Source organism: Lynx rufus, unplaced genomic scaffold, assembly GCF_022079265.1.
Source record: "Lynx rufus isolate CCGP_SWC_20201006 ecotype Redwood Valley unplaced genomic scaffold, mLynRuf1.p SCAF_2, whole genome shotgun sequence".
Classification (NCBI taxonomy): domain Eukaryota; kingdom Metazoa; phylum Chordata; class Mammalia; order Carnivora; family Felidae; genus Lynx; species Lynx rufus.
The window spans coordinates 183,658,410-183,675,134 of NW_025814834.1; the positions used below are offsets into that span (position 1 = coordinate 183,658,410).

The following is a 16,725-nucleotide window of genomic DNA, read 5'->3' on the forward strand; positions in this document are numbered from 1 at the left end:
GCTTGGAGGAAGGTAGAGCAACCACAGCACATCACAGATTCCCCGTCTTATTAACTGAAGTTCAGCGGTTTTTTAAGCATAACATGAGATTGTTGTATGCCTTTGGTCAGTTTCCAAAACACTGAAATGTTTGCGTCAGTTTTGTCCAGCTTTATGTTTGTTTTTCAGAGATAGAGTTTACCAATACACTCCTTCCAACATAGCTAAAAGTAGATTTTAATTCACAAACATTAGTTTTTAAATCATATAACCTTGTACCATCAGACACAGTAAAGTATGGTATTATTTTTATACATAATTGGACTAATTAGATGAACACCTAACTCTGTGTGTGTGTGCGCGTGTTGAAAGGATTAGATGGAGAGAGCCATTCCTGTACTTAACAAAACTTGCCAAAAGGAAGTGTCTAACAAAGAAAGGAATCTGATCCTGTATTATATGGAATAACTAGAAAATCATTTATAGGAGAGTAATTGTCTAGGTTCTGTCACTGGCTAGCTCTGTGACTTTGAGAAAAGCACTCTTCCTCTTTGGGTCTCAGAGAGTCAGACCAGATTTTTCAAGCATCCTTTCCAATTCCAACATAAATTATGATTCAAACATTTATAATATCCTGATTGTATGTTCTGAGTCACACATCAGTCTGTCATAATGTTGCCTCTTAATCTGCCTTTTATTTTATAATAATGGTAGTTATTGAGTGCATAGCATGTGGTCGGCCCAATGCCATGATCTTCTTATACATTGTGTCACTCAGTCCTCACAATGCTCCTATTATGTGATTTGTACTGTTTTTGAATACCTAACATGTAACCAGCATGGTCTAGGCTCTAGGGATACAGCAGTGAAAAACAGGCAGAAATCCATGCCTTCATGGGGCTCACATTCTAGGAAGAGACAGACAATATTGGATAAATTAAATCAGGAAAGAGGATGAGTTTTGGGGTGAAGGATTCACTTAGAAGAATTTAAGCTCTGAGATATATTAGTATTATCTCCTTCCATTTGCATTTTTAAAAACTAAGGCACAATGAGATGAAGTAATTTGTCTATATCATGCAGTTGGGACATGAAGCCAAGCCTTTTTAGACTCCAAAAAATGGACTCTAAACCAGTTCTGGATAGGGAAATATTCTATTCACCTATATAGTCATTTACTAAGTTCTTGCAAAGCCATTCTTCAATACGACAAATATCTGATGAGTACCTTCTGCCTGCCAGGCTCTGTATTGGGTGCTGGAGACAGAAAGATGAATACAAAATACACCCTATCCCTGAGAAGTACTCAATGTAGTGGGCAACACAGATGTAAAAACTAATAATGGCAATAATGGTAAGAGACTTGATATAATAGAAGTAGTGGGCAGAGAAGGGGCACAAGGGAGGAAACAAAGTCCTAATGAAGAAGGCATCTTGAGTTGAGAATCGAAATATGGATACACACGGGGCACCTGGGTGGCTCATTTGGTTGAGCTTCCAACTCTTTTTTTTTTATTTTATTTTTTACATTTATTTTTTGAGAGACATAGAGAGACAGAGCACAAGTTGGGGAGGGGCAGAGAGAGAAGGAGACACAGAATCCGAAGCAGGCTTAAGCCTCTGAGCTGTCAGCACAAAGCCTAACATGGGGCTCGAATTCACAAACTCACAAATCGTGTGATCGTGACCTGAGCCAAAGTTGGATGCCCAACCAACAGAGACACCCAGGCACCCCAAGCTTCCAACTCTTGATTTCAGCTCAGACCGTGATCCCAGGTCATGGGATCAAGCTCCACATTGATCCATGCTTAGTGTGGAGCCTGCTTGAGATTCTCTCTCTCTCTCTCTCTCTCTGCATGCCCCCCTCTCTTAAAAAAATATGGTATGGAAGTTGAGACAATACTGAGTCTTGATAGTTTTATGTGGTTCCAAAAGACAAGAGCACAGGATCAACCTAAGAAGAAAAGAAAGATAGTAATGGGGAAAGGAGGAGAGGTAAGTGGAGGCTGGGCCAAGAGTTCCTTGAATGCCAACCTAAAGAATTTGGACTTTATCTGATGCAGTGAGGAACCATCCAGGAAGGATCATGATCATTGTGACACTTAAGTCTTCCATCTCCAGGCTGCACTCGCTGGTGACAGTTGATCTAGAAGTCAGGTTAACTATTGCCTGTCTTTCGGTGGCTTTTTCCCCCATGGACAGAGATATTTGTTAGCCAAAAGTACCTGGAGGAAAATTACTGCCAAGAATGCCAAGGGGCACCTGGGTGGCTCAGTTAGTTAAGCATCTGACTTTGGCTCAGGTCATTATCTCCTGGTCCATGGGTTCAAGCCCCATGTTGGCTCTGTGCTGGCAGCTCAGAGCCTGGAGCCTGATTTGGATTCTATGCCTCTCTCTCTCTCTCTCTCTCCCCCCCCCCTCCACTCGTTCTCTCTCTCTCTCTCTCTCTCTCTCTCTCTCTCAAAAATAGCAATGAGTATTGTATGTAAGCCAATTTGACAATAAATTATAATAAATAAACATTAAATAAATAAGCAAATATTAAAAAAAATTTTTTAAATGAGAATGACATAGAAATGCCTAGAAAAGCTGGTTTCTCTGACTTAACACCTCACACAATTTCTCGAGTTAATAAAGACTGTAGAGGTCACATTCAAATTTAGCAAATGTATTAGGAATCTCCTATGGGCAAGGACCCAAATTGTATAGACCAACATCTTCTCTTAATATTCCTAAAATATGAGTTTTCAGCCTTTGCTCACACATCTCTTGAGGCAGCCTGAGCCCCGTTTCAAAGAGAAAAAAGTCCCATCATTCCCAGAAAGAGCCATCTCCTTGTAGCCTCTCTCCTTGATTCTAGCTCCACCCTCTGGGTCTACTTTACATTACTTGCTCCTTTAGCCCATGGACAGGCCTGCAAAGACAGCAAGCTAGTGACCACATCCCCATCGTGAGTCCTTTCCAGACTAGTCCCTTCCTTTCTCCTCTCCCCCCATTATTCTACATTTCTGCAGATTCCATGGTTTTTAAACTTTTTTCCTTCTTTGTTGTTCTCTGGACATAATCTAGGTTGTTGATTACCTTTATAAAATATCAGAACTGAATATAAAACTTTATAGGCAATATAAGCCTCCTACAGCAGAATAGGACTATTTCCTGTTTTGCTGTGGATGCTAAATCTCTAGAAATGTAACCAGAGTTTACGTTAGCTTCTTTTAGCAGTGAAGCCTCCCTGTAGTTGATTTTTGTTGTTGTTCATGAATAAGCCTATTTTAATTCCTCTGATATGTTTTAAATAAATCTTTTACCCTATCACCCAGCAATAGCACTGCTAGGAATTTACCCAAGGAATACAGGAGTACTGATGCATAGGGGCACTTGTACCCCAATGTTTATAGCAGCACTCTCAACAATAGCCAAATTATGGAAACAGCCTAAATGTCCATCAACTGATGAATGGATAAAGAAATTGTGGTTTATATACACAATGGAGTACTACGTGGCAATGAGAAAGAATGAAATATGGCCCTTGTAGCAACATGGATGGAACTGGAGAGTGTTATGCTAAGTGAAATAAGCCATACAGAGAAAGACAGATACCATATGGTTTCACTCTTATGTGGATCCTGAGAAACTTAACAGAAACCCATGGGGGAGGGGAAGAAAAAAAAAAAAAGGTTAGAGTGGAAGAGAGCCAAAGCATAAGAGACTCTTAAAAACTGAAAACAAACTGAGGGTTGATGGGGGGTGGGAGGGAGGGGAAGGTGGGTGATGGGTATTGAGGAGGGCACCTTTTGGGATGAGCACTGGGTGTTGTATGGAAACCAATTTGACAATAAACTTCATATATTGAAAAAAAAATAAATCTTTTATTTTTAAATAATTTTAGATTTATAAAAAAAAAAAAGTTGACTGTCCACAGGTCCATCATGGCTGACACAGCAAGTAAAGTGCTCCTGTGCTCCTGGACTCACCATTATGTCCCAGCCACTCATGTACGTGAAAGTGCTCATCCAGGTGGGATACCAGCCTCTTCCTCCAAGAATAAGATGAAATATTTTGGGGTGGCAAGTATGTCAGCTTCCTGGCCTGTTTTGTTATCCTAGTTCATTGTGAGCATCGATAGGAAGCATGGGTTTTTCATAGACTTAACTCCAAGACTGTTTTCAGGAGTCCTTGGAACTGTGGTCCATGGTAAAGTTTTACAGCATGACCAGAAGTGTGAAAAGGTTGATGAGTTAGGACCTGAAAATGTACAGAAAGAAGTTACATCCTCCTTTAACCAAGTTATCAAGGAGACAACTCGAGAGATGATGGCTCATTCTGCTGCTACCCTTAACACATATCCCTTCCATGTATCATTCAGAGATCTATTGTACAAGTCATTGTTCTGTGGACTTTGTGACTCCACAGTAACCATCTATCAGGAAGAGGGCATTCTAGAACTTTTTGTTGGTCTTATCTCTCACCTCCTATGTGACATAATTTCTTTGTGGCTCTGAAACTCACTGGCCTTCCTCGACCATGCCTATGCACTGGACAGTGGGGTTTCCACCATGAATGAAATGAAGAGTTATTTCCAAGCTGCCACAGGATTTTTTGCCAGTATGTTGACGTATCCCCTTGTGCTTTTCTCCAATCTTATGACTTTTAACAATTGTGGGCTTGAAGTGGATCCCCTCCTCACTCCCCAACATATGTTTATTGGATAGATTGCTGGTGCATGCTATAAAAAGAGGGAAATATAAGTTGAGGAAATAGCTTATTTTTCCAGAAGGTCCCCTTTGGGAAGACTTATTGTTGTGACCTGAGAAAGCTAATTTGAAGATGTAGGGAGGGAACAGTGACATCTTGACTGTAGTCCAAGATGCACAGAATTATGGGAGAGAATGTTGATTTCTATACAGTATGGCACACTTTTTAAATAATCATTTATTCTTAAGGAAATGGGGGAAAAAGTTAGATAATATCGAGAGATCCCACATACCCTTCACCCAGTTTCCTCTGTTAAAATCATATGCAACCATGAAGCATTTGTCAAAACAAATAAATTAACACTGATACTTTACTATGAACTAAACTATAGAACTATATTCAGATCTCATCAGTTTTTCCACCAATGTTCTTTTTCTGTCACAGGATCCAATCCAGGATACATTAGCCTATAGTAGATTTTACAAGTATAGTGACCCTTTATACTTGTCCTACCATTGGTTTTAGCCCTTTATTCTAGCTTGCTGTGATTATTTTGATTCTTGGATTCTCTTATCTGTAATATTAGTGTCTTCACTCAGAATTTTTAAAGTATATACTTTTTAAGTATTAATTTAAGTCAAGTATACAAGTGTTTAGCAGGATGAGCCCTGAGACCGAGGACAGAGATCCATGCATATTATCAGAGGCTTCTCTGGAATACCTAGATTGGCATTTTTTATATCAATTTGATATCAGTCCCTGAGTTTGACTATGCTGCTAACTCCAGTAGCATAAGTCATCTAAACGAACAAGAATTTACCTGCCTCCAAGTCAACTCAATTAAATTCAATTTAGTTTAGGAGCAGGGCAGGCAAATATGAGGAGATTAGAAGAATTTAAAATATGGAGCCTTGCAGCTTCTACAATAGTCCTTACGTGGACTTGTGAGGAAAAGCTAGAATCTCAGAAACCTGCTAGAGGGAACTAATCACCCTGTGGACAGAAAAGCCCAAGGACAGAAGACAGTACCGCGTAAAAGAAGCTAGAGAGAGGCAGCACTGTTCTTATCAGCATGGTGACTACAAAATAATGTAGCTCCCTTCCATTCTGTTCCTTCCCCTTTGTTCTTTCTTCCCCTTTGAAGTAAAACATCATGGAGTTGCAGCTGGCAACATGACCAAACAAATGTATGAAAAATAATTACATCTTTTTGGCTGGGTTTTAAATTGAGTAATTGTTGGAAGTTAGTAATCTCAATTATCATTCCCTTACCCACCTCTCAGGAGAGTTCTATGGACCCCCATCTGCACCAAACCTTGTCCTGATCAGACACTCTAAATTAAACAAGCTTAGTAGTTTTGGCTCCCTTCCAGCAGGCCACTTCACAAGCACCACTCTCTTGGCATAGTTTTTGCTATTCCCTTCAAAAAGAGTCTCCAATTAATTGGAGGCAGATATATCCTCCCAGCATCTGGTGAGGGACTTTCCAACTGACCTGACTGCTGCAGGTGGCTCATCCATTCCAAGCCTCAGCCCTGGGTGAATGAGGGCCTGGAGAGGAGGTGCTGGGAATTATGACCCTTGCTTCTCCACTGCTAGAACAAGGAGACACATGTCTGATTTATTCATGCTGCAAAGATTGACCCAGACTACTCTACACCTGCCCCAAATATGGGTTTCCTAGTTCAATGATTGTATCACCATCACTTCAGTCGCCCATGCCAGGAAATTGTCCTGTTTAACTCCTGTTTATTCTACTCCTTGCATACTATCTGTCACCAAGTATGATCAAAGCTATAACTCGGTATTTTTAGAATCTATCTCTTTCTTATCTCTGCTGCCAGTGCCTTAGTTCAAACTATCAGCATCTCTCAGGGAATTACAACAACTTCTTAAGCCAGGGGGTACAAGATGTGAGGTAAACAGGCTTCCAGGCTCTCTCTCAACTCTGCTCACCTAGCAATGTCAGTGTTACAGTGGCTTCCAGAAAGTCCCAGCCTTCCTCCTAACTTTATGCTCCCCTCACTGCCTCACTGGTCCTGTGGTCCCTACCTGACCAAAAGACAATAGACTCTTCACTGAACGCTACTTAGCTAGCTTGGCAGATGGCATCCTTTGTGCTAATAGATTGCTATTTCTAGGCCATTCTTTCCCTTCTCTTTTATAAAAAGACATGTTTTAAGCCTATAAAACCCACTGCCATTCTTTATTGCTGTCATCTGCTGACTTCTTGGACAGTTCCCTCAGTCATGGAGAGCTTTGGTCCATACTTGTCTTTTCCACTACCCTGCTACCACCATATTGAATAATTTCAGTATCCATGAAAATGACCCACTGAACACCCCGGCCTCTCAGCAGTTTAAGATAAAATAACAAATTCTTAACTTAATCTGTAAGATCCTGCATAATCTAGCCTCTGCCTGCTTTTTCAGCCTGTCTCATTTCCCTGTCATTTTGCTCTCTGCTATACCCACATTGGCCTCCCTATAGTTCTTTCTGTCAGCCATGGATTTTTTCCACTAACTTGTATACACACTGGCCCATCTACCTGGAATGTTCTTTCTCAATGGCCCTTTGCCTTGCTACTTCCTATTCTGCTTTCAGGATCCAATTTGAACACCACTCCTTCCTGGAATGCTTCCCTAATATACTGTTCCCCAGACTAGTTTGAGATCCTCTGCTACATGAGTCTATAATATACTGTTTCCTCTTTAAAACACTTGTCACTCTTTTGATTACTCATTCTTCATCTAGTTTCCTCTGTTCATATGTTTAGGGAATATTTTTGTATTTAGGGTACGTATAGGACTGGAGGCAGGTGGAGAAGCATGCTATTACAGCGAAAATTCTTTCTTGGTATCTTTTGGTGTGGTCATACTTTGTCACTTCCTCTGAAGCCACATTTTCACTTTGTTAAATCAGAAGGTATATAACATTAGGATACAAGATCATTTATTTTATGTGACTCACAGAATTTCAAAGCCAAGAAGAACCTTAGGTTCTTCTAGTTCTAAGGTTTAAACCCATGTTACCTGTATCCCTAATTAGAGATCTAGGCTCTCAGCAGTACTTGAGATGCTACTGAGGAGCAAGGAGAAAGAGGAACTTCTATGAAATCAGGGTTCAGGCCTCTCTCATCCTCCCTGCCACATACACCATGCATGCCGGGCCCTCTTCACTGGCCTTCCTCATAGACTTAGTTTGAAAAAAGGATTCAGCTGTTAACAGTGTTTGAAAACTTTTTATTTCTTTTTATCTCCTCTCTTTCTGCAGCTGGAAACACTGGGGCCCAGAGAGGGAGGTTACTTTCCTGAGTCACCCAGTGAGTTAGTTGAACAGCACTAGCTGGAAGCCCAGTTTCTGACACCTAGATTGTCCACTGAAGTTCACTGCCTCTCACTCCCAGATCTGTCTGCAAAGGTTGCTTTTTTGTCTAGTCTTTCTGCAAATATTAACTAAGTACTTACAAGGCAGTGGGAATAAAATTAGATGCCTAAGTCAATAGGGTGAGCTACGTAGTTTAGAACCCTGACCCTGCCACTCATTAACTGTGTAACCTTAGGTCAATTACTTAACCTCTCTTTTCTCACAGATTAGTGCCCCCTCTTCAATATATATATCCAGAGAAACCTCCTATTCGGTTGTAATTTAAGTATGAAGATCATCAGGCCTAGAGCCATATTAGGATTTTTATTTTGGCTCTGCCACTTATATTTTTGACATTTCAAATAACCTCTTTAAGCCTCATCTAAAAACTAGGCACTGTGATTTAGCTTTAGGTTATTGTAATGACAAGATGCTTCTAGTAGATATTAGATAACAGATGTGAAAATACCTTCTGAATTGTTTGTAAATATTTGGATAGAATGCATTTGCAGTACTGATTTCCCTTAACAGACCCTAAGCTCCCTAAAGTATACAATTTGTCACTTAAAAAAAATGAGAATAGGGGTTCCTGGGTGGCTCAGCTGGTTAAGCATCTGACTCTTGATTTCAGCTCAGGTCCTGATCTCTCAGTTTGTGAGTTCAAGCCCCATGTCAGGCTCTGTGCTGACAGTGCAGAGCCTGCTCGGGATTCTCTCTCTCTCCTTCTCTCTCTGCCCCTCCCCTGCTATCTCTCTCTTTCTCCCTCTCTCTCTCAAAATAAATAAACTTAATTTTAAAAAAATGAGAACAACTAACATTTAGAGTACTTACTCCATGCCACATACTAGTCTATCTACTTCATTATCATTTAATCACCTTTAACAATCTTAGGAAGCAGATATTACTATTATCCCAATTTTGCAGATGAGGAAACTGAGGAATATAAAGGTTAAGTAACTTTTTCAATAGTATACTACTCATAAGTGGTAATATCTGTTTAGAAGAAACCAAGGTATAGGTTATTGGTGGGGTGTAGGAAAGGAACTACAGGAACATGGAAAAGGCTCCTAAGTCATGTTGGTGAATCAGAAAGAACTGTATAGGTGAGTAATATTTGAGCTCCTTTCACCCATTAAGACCCCCCGAGATAGGACTTAATAGTCCTCAAATATTACCTCACATATACAAAAAGGAAAAAGGGGTGGAAGGAGGAATAAAACTCATCTATCAACTAGTTCTAACGTTATCTCATGGCCATTCCTAAAAAGGAGAAGTATCACAAAGATAGTGGTTGGAAAGGGAGAAAGGCAGGCATGGGGGCTGACTTTTTCAAGGTTCTTGGGAAAAGAAAATAGAATCACTTGCAAATCATTATTATCCATTTTCTAACAAAATCTCCTGCTATAGGAAGACTTGATAAATGAACTGGATGTTTTCCTAGAATCCTATTATTAGCATTCAAGGAGACTGTTTCAGTGTTAAAAAACAAAACAAAGCAAAAAAAACAAAAAACCATATCACTGGCTAGAACTTTTGACCTTGTATATATTTGGCTTAAACAAGGTCTCAAAAAAGGTAGAATTTTAAAGCAATATACAATATGATTTTAGCCTCAGAACTGACTTAGACTGTGCAATCTTACCTTCAAGTTCACTTGGTGTCATTTTTAGTGACTGTGCTAACCAGCAATGGCTTGGGAATAATATGATGGGACGTGTTCACAAGCCACGGGAGGGACAAAGCACAGGGCCTGGAAAGGAGAGGGTTATTTATAAGTCACCCCACACCATGGCAGTTGGAACTGGAAAATACAGGGGGGATTTGACTGGTGGCCCCTGGCTAGAACCTATGCTGCTTTCCAGAGTAAGCTGTTGAACTTCCCAGAGAATCTTTTAGTCAGCAACATTGCTAAGGTTGCAGCAAACTCTCAGGGCTCTGCTAGTCTCTGTAGAATTGTTACCAGACATGAGGGAGGGAGGGACAAAGTAGGTCAGGTGCTCCCTGTGTTTCACCATTCTCCCAGAGAGGCTGCTGCCGCCATTTCTTTTCCTCTAATACTGCTTCCTTGCAGTATTCTTGCTTCCTTATTCTGTTTTTCATTGGGAAAAAAAATTCTTTAAATGTGGATTTATCTTTAAAAGCTAACACTAAATTTCTTAGAAGAAAACATAGGAGTGGGGCACCTGGGTGATTCAGTCAGTTAAGCATCCAACTCTTGATTTCAGCTCAGTTAACAATCTCACAGTTGTGAGATTGAGCCCCGCATTGGGCTCCATGCTGGGCACGGAGCCTGCTTAAGATTCTCTCTCTCCCTCTCCCTATGTCCGTATCCCCCATGCACACTCTCTCTCAGTCTCTCTCTCTGTAAAAGGAGGAGGAGGAGGAGGAGGAGGAGGAGGAGGAGAAGAAGAAGAAGAAGGTGGAGGAGGAGGAGGACGAGGAGGAGAAAACATAGGAGTGTATCTTTGTGATTTTGAGTTAGGCAATGGTTCCTTTGATATGACACCAAAAGCACCAGCAGCAAAAGACAAATTGGACTTTGTCAAAATTAAAAACTTTTATACTGCAAATGATACCATCAAGAAAACAGAAAGACAAGCTACAGAATGGTAGAAAATATTTTCAAATCATGTATCTGAAAATAAACTTGTATCAAGAACATAGAAAGAGCACCTACAACTCAGTAAAATGACAAAAAAAAATCCCACAATTTAGGAATGGGCACTGGATCTAAAACATTTCTCCAAAGAAGATATACAAGTAGCCAATATGCACATAAAAGGATACTCAATATAAAAAAAATGATACTCATTTTTTGATGATGATCATTAACCACCAGGGAAATGCAAATGAAAACCACAGTGAGGTATCATATCCCAACCTCTGGATAATAAAAGAAGGACAATAACAAGTGTTGAAGAGAGACGCCGGGGTGGGTCAGTTGGTTAAGTGTCCAACTCTTGCTTTTAGCTCAGGTCATGATCTCACAGTGAGATCAAACCCTGCATTGGGGCTCCGTGCTGCTTGGAATTCTCTCTCCCTCTCTCTCTCTGCCCCTTCCCTACTTGCACACAAGTGCTCGCTCTCTCTCAAAATAAATAAACTTAAAAAAGAAAAAAATAGCAAGTGTTGGGGAGGATATCGAGAAACTGAAACCCTTATGCATTGCTGGTGGGAATATAAAATGGCGTAGCTGCTCTGGAAAACATTTGGCAGTTCCTCAAAATGTTAAGCATAGAATTACCCTAAGGCCCAGCATTTCCACTCCCAGGTAAACATTCAAGTTCACACAAATTCCATAAAAAGTAAAGTACTGATGCCTGCTGTGACATGGATTGTATTCTTCTTGTGGCTGTACAGTTGCTGGTTCACAGTAAGTTCTTAAGAAATTTTTGTTGAATACGTATATTAGCTCATATATCTCTTAAAAGGAAAAACTGGAAAATGTTCAAATTCCTTGTTTGCCTTCCTAAAGAGATATCTTTCCAAAAAGGGAGCATAAAAATCCCATCATGTTTTTTCTCTACTGGATTAATTTAGTAAATGTTGTACTCCCTTTTCCTAAATTATTTAACTTCATCCTCCAATATCATTTGATTTCTCTGGCTTATTTACCATAGTTTGGCATTAAAAGACAATTATTTCCTGAGAAGAGAATAGAGGTATTCTTTCTCCAAATTGTATTTCATAGGAAAGGCAGCTTCCAGGATATTACCTACATTAATGTGGCTAATAATAAGATATTAATATGCACTGCAGCTACTTGAATCAGCCTCCTCTTTTCCATTCAATAATATTCATACATATTTAAAAGTTTCCTAACTTTGTGTAACTAGGTCAGCAGAATATTACCCAGTCTTGATATTGTTTGTCTGAGCTGCCATTTTACAGGAGTTGGGGGGCAGGGGCAGGGGAGAGACAGATAGCTGGGAGTTTCCATCTCTTTCTCCTGTTCATGATGCCTGTACTATAAGCAGCTGAAGTCATGAAAGTTTAGACCTAAAAAGACCTTGAAAGATTTGTCTTCTAACACCTGCCTTGTCCAGCTAAGGAAGCTGAGGTCTAGGAAGTGAAGAAATCCGTAGTCTCTAGGAGTATGACATAGGTTTCCTGATTGGGAATTTCATGTTCTTTGTGTTTCATCAAAGAGGAACCCTTTCAGTCATGTTATTTACCATTTTCTCCCCATACACCATGTGTCATGCTCTGTTTTTATCTCATGTAATCATTTCATCTTCAGGAAGAATAATAGGTTGCTGTTATTATTACCTTACCTATGAAAAAACCAGGGCTCAGGTTAACTTACTCACCTGAGCTCACATAGCTAGTAAGTGGTAGCACCAGGATTTGTACCCAGGTCTGTCTGACTTCAAAACGTATGCTCTTATTCTGCATAGATCCTTTTGCTGAACACTGTTACTGTGAGGACCTAATAGGATCATGGAAGTGCTCACATGGCAGTGAAGAGGGCTTTATCCTCAAGTCTCTGGGGTTATTTCTCAGGACAAAGTTGCCCCTTAGGACTCTATTTTGCCTCTTTCATGGCTTGCCTCATGGCCCAGCCAGCCTCCATCTCCTCCGTGATTATGTTCCTACCCTGTTCTCCTGGGCTTCCTGCCTTTAGCCTACTTGGGGATGCTGATTCAGTCCTTCAAGCTTCTCCACATCTTTGCCCCACAAAAAAAAAGCCATATGTCCTTTTCTATTTCAAGGTTTTCTATTACACCTGTAGGCACAGAGTTGGGGAAGAAGGTAGCAGATGAAGGTACAAGCAAAGATGAAACAGCTCTCCAGATTTCTTTGGTGGTTTTTCTTTGGTGTTAGTTTTTGCTTTAGGCTCTTCTTCCTCCGCACTTATCTCTGAGTGGGTGAAGCTCATCTGGCTGCCCTTCCTTCAGGACCATCCTTCCTCAGGTCTAGGAAGGCCTCCTCCTCCAGGAAACTTCCTCTGCAGTCTGTGAGCTTAAATGTGTTCAAGAAGAATGACAGATGTGTTTCCATCTCTGAGATTTTCCTCAATACTGGGGCCTCCCATATAATTGGGACTCTGCCCTGTCCAGCCTTGCTCTACCCAGGAACAATCCTTTCTGGATATTTCCCCTCAGAACTCTTGAGGTCCAACCTGCACAGATGATCACATGTCAAGGGTGCCACAGAGATGTCCTGGGTTGGAGAGTGTACCTAAGGTTCCATGAAGTCACTTATAGGCTTGATGGTGGGTAATTTTGTGTAAATGTATCTATATTTGCTTTGAAGTCCAGAAGTGCTATGCCTATGTGAGGACATTATTATCAATGGTATTAATGATGGTGATGGTGATAACAATAGTCACAGTAGTAACAATAAGTATGCTATTCTCTCAAATGGAAAAGAAAATGTAGAGGTTTTGGAGTCAGATCATTGTGTGTATTTCAGCTTCACCACTAATTCATTATCAAATTAAGCAAATTATTTCACATTACTCTGCCCATTTCTTCATCTGAACATTGGGAATAATAACCCTTAGTTGTCAAGGTATTTGTCAGGAGTAGTGTAAACCAAAGCTAACATTTATTGAGCACTTTTATGTGCCATGTGCAGTGCAACCTAAGGTCTTGGTATGTAAATATCTTGTATAACCCTCGCAATACCTTTTGAGACCTGTTACTCTGTCCATTTTACAGATTAGGAAACTGAAGTACAGAGAGATTAATTAACTTGCTTAAAATCACACAACTAGTAAGTGGTAAAGTAAGGACTTGGCATCTAAACCTAAGCAATTTGTCTCAAAAGCCTGTTATTTAAAGATGAGGTTTATAAAGCAGTTTCCATATTGCCTGGCACGGATTCGTCTCTCAATTGGTAACTGTAATTTAACGGCATATTGCATTTCTAAAGAAGTACACAAATGCAAAGTGTTTGTTTTTATTATCTTTAAGACCTTGTCTCTTTCTCAACACTTAGTAAGGAATGCCTAAAAAGCTATGTCTACAGGAGAAGGGAGTGAGATTTGGTGTGTACCTGGTTACTTTGATCAAGGTAGACAACCACATTTGACAATGTTGGCTATAGTTGGTTCATTTTTAGGAGGCCTAAATTATTCACTTGGAATGTCTACACTGATTACATTGACCAGAGAGAAAAATGTCAGCACAGCTTCCCACTTGTGCTGACTGTGGGTCAGGCTGGTCTCACAGGACAAGTAGCTTTCCTTGCAGTGGGACTTCCTCACACAAATGTAGCAGGGTAGTGGGGGTAAGAAGGATGACATGTTATTGTCTCCAAGGTAAGTGCTATTCTGAAACACCTAGAAGTCACTTCAGGACAGAATTTGCCCTCATGTGGCATATGAACTACTCTTTCATCCAAGAGCAGAGCTTTTCTACAATATCCAGAGAGTGGCTATCCAGAATCTATAGGCACCCCTTAAGGCATGTGGAGTTCACTACCTCCAATAGCAGCCTGTTCCAACCTGGGACAGCTCATATTTTTTTATTCTTCTGCCATGGAGCCAGTGAAGCAGTCATTGGTAGTTTTGAAGGAACACAGTGAAGAGGCCTAGGAGACACATAGAGAGACTAGAATGGAAGGAAGAGTCTAGGGCTTTGTTTTGTTTTCTTTATGGTTGTGGTGGGATTGTCAATGTAGGATTTTAAGCAAGAAAGTGACAGGTCAGACTTACGTAAAATTAAGTGCACTTGGGCTGCTGTGTGGAGGATGGATTAGAAGGCAGAGAGCATTATTAGGGAGTTTTGTAACAAGTAAGACAAAAGTAAAAAAGATGAAGAGAAGCTGATATATCCCAGAACTATCTAGGAGTTAAAATCACAGAACCTGTGACTAAATTGAACGTTATAGGTGAGGGAGAGAGAGGAAGCAAGCACTACACCTAGGTTTCTGGCTTCTTTGAGCTGGTGAATTGTAGAGCCACCGCAATGGGGAAGAAGGGGATCCTGAGGAACGTATTAAGTTCAGCCAGGAAACTCAGTAGCCAGGTGTTTGGCAAACTCGTGGGTATTTCTAAAGGGGTTCAGTCATGCCAAGAAGAACTTCTAAGCAAGTAGCTGGTATCTGAAGTTAAGTGGATGATGACCCATTGCTTGTGCTCTCCTTAGTCCATCACCACTATCTTGATCCTAGAAGCATGCTCCAGTCTCCTGGAGAAGAGAGGGTAAGAGTCTGAGGTGGGGCTTGCCAGGTTAGGTGGAAACTGACCTTGCATTCCAAGAAAGGCATGTGGCCAGCTCTGACTCCATTGGTGTGTAGGGATCTGGGGCACACCTCAGGTGTGTGTTCTAGCCTATAGCAGCAAGATCCCACATGGAGGAAAAGTTAAAGCTGTTTCTGTATCCCCTGCCTTGTCAGGGCTGGTCCAGAAACTGAGCACGGCTAATCTTCCAGGTGGAGAGTGCAGTCATTGCCTGCAGAATCAGAGTTGCAGCTGAGTCAGGCAGGAGCTAATAGATTTGCTTCTTCCTACTGTCCTACCTGGTAACTTCATCCTAGGTTTTCTACTTACCTGGTTTGCTCCTCAGCTTGCCATGTGGGAAAAAACAAGGTACATGATATTGGTGGAGGAGAGTGAAAGAATGAGTAAAGCTTCCTCTACATTGTCTTCTCAGAATCCTCAGTTCCTCAATCCTTACTTTTGGGAGACCCTTAAACATCTGTGGCCTGTGGTGACTAAAAACATTATTTGCGGTTTCCCCAGGACAATTTCTGTTTGCTGTCCCACTTCTTCTCTAGAAGTTGCTGTGTATCTATCTGGTCCGTCCATTTGTTCTTTAAATTTATTCACTCCATATGATATTAAGCACCTATCATGCCAGTCACTATACTCAGAGGTAGTAGTTGTGAGCAAAATAGATATGGTCTGCGCCCTCCTGGAGTCTAAAGTTTAGTTGTATGGTAGATGGCCAGAGTGGATGACTGGATGCAGGAGAGATCCATTAGGGTTTTTCTGGAGGCAGATAAAGGTAGGTTAAAGATGGGTAGGGACTTCACATCCCATGAAAGACTGATGTAAGCCAGGGGCTCTAAGTGATTTTCCTGCATTATTCCACTTAAACTCCCAATGCTCCATGACGTAATGTTATCCTGTGTTAAAAATAGGAAACTGAGGTTCCGAGAAATACTAATTTCTAATACTACATAGCTGCTGACCACTGATATAACTCAGGCTTGTCCAAGGCCAAGTGATGTTCCCACTGTGTCATACCACTCTTCTAAAAGTCATCCAAGAAACTCAAAGTTATAAGCTCTGGGCTGACTGGATCTACTATGACCCTAAACGGAGGTTTTGCAGCCTGAGGTTCAAGGGTGGGTTTAAAGGGATGCTTGAATTCTGCCAACGCTAGATGCTAAATGTGATATTTTCGTGTACATGTGTGCATTTTTCTGGAAGAGGGTTTGTAATTTCCACCAGATTTCCAAAGGTGGCTATGACCTGGCACAGATCAAGAACCACAACTTTACACTCCGTTCTAGGCTTCTTTCTCTTTCTCTTACATCCAGCTGCATGTGGCTATTTGTTGTTGACTAGCCAGTGTCATATATCGGAAAGACCTTGGAACTGTCACACGGGAGTTCTTGACACCAGCCCCAGATATGCCACTAACTTGCAGTATGGCCTTCTGCAAGTGTCTTCTGTGCACTGAGCCTCACCTGCCAGGACTCTGTGAGCCACGTGTGGGTTTGAGGATAGTG

At 40.9% G+C, this 16,725-nt stretch overlaps 1 protein-coding gene and 1 pseudogene across 1 annotated transcript in view; both read left to right on the top strand.

Annotated features, from left to right (window-relative positions):
* Nucleotides 1-16,725, top strand: part of AGBL4 (AGBL carboxypeptidase 4) — a 1,304,809-nt gene that overhangs the window by 805,974 nt on the left and 482,110 nt on the right. The gene's annotated exons all lie outside the window — the stretch shown is intronic.
* On the top strand, nt 3,909-4,804 carry LOC124515870 (mitochondrial carrier homolog 2-like; annotated as a pseudogene).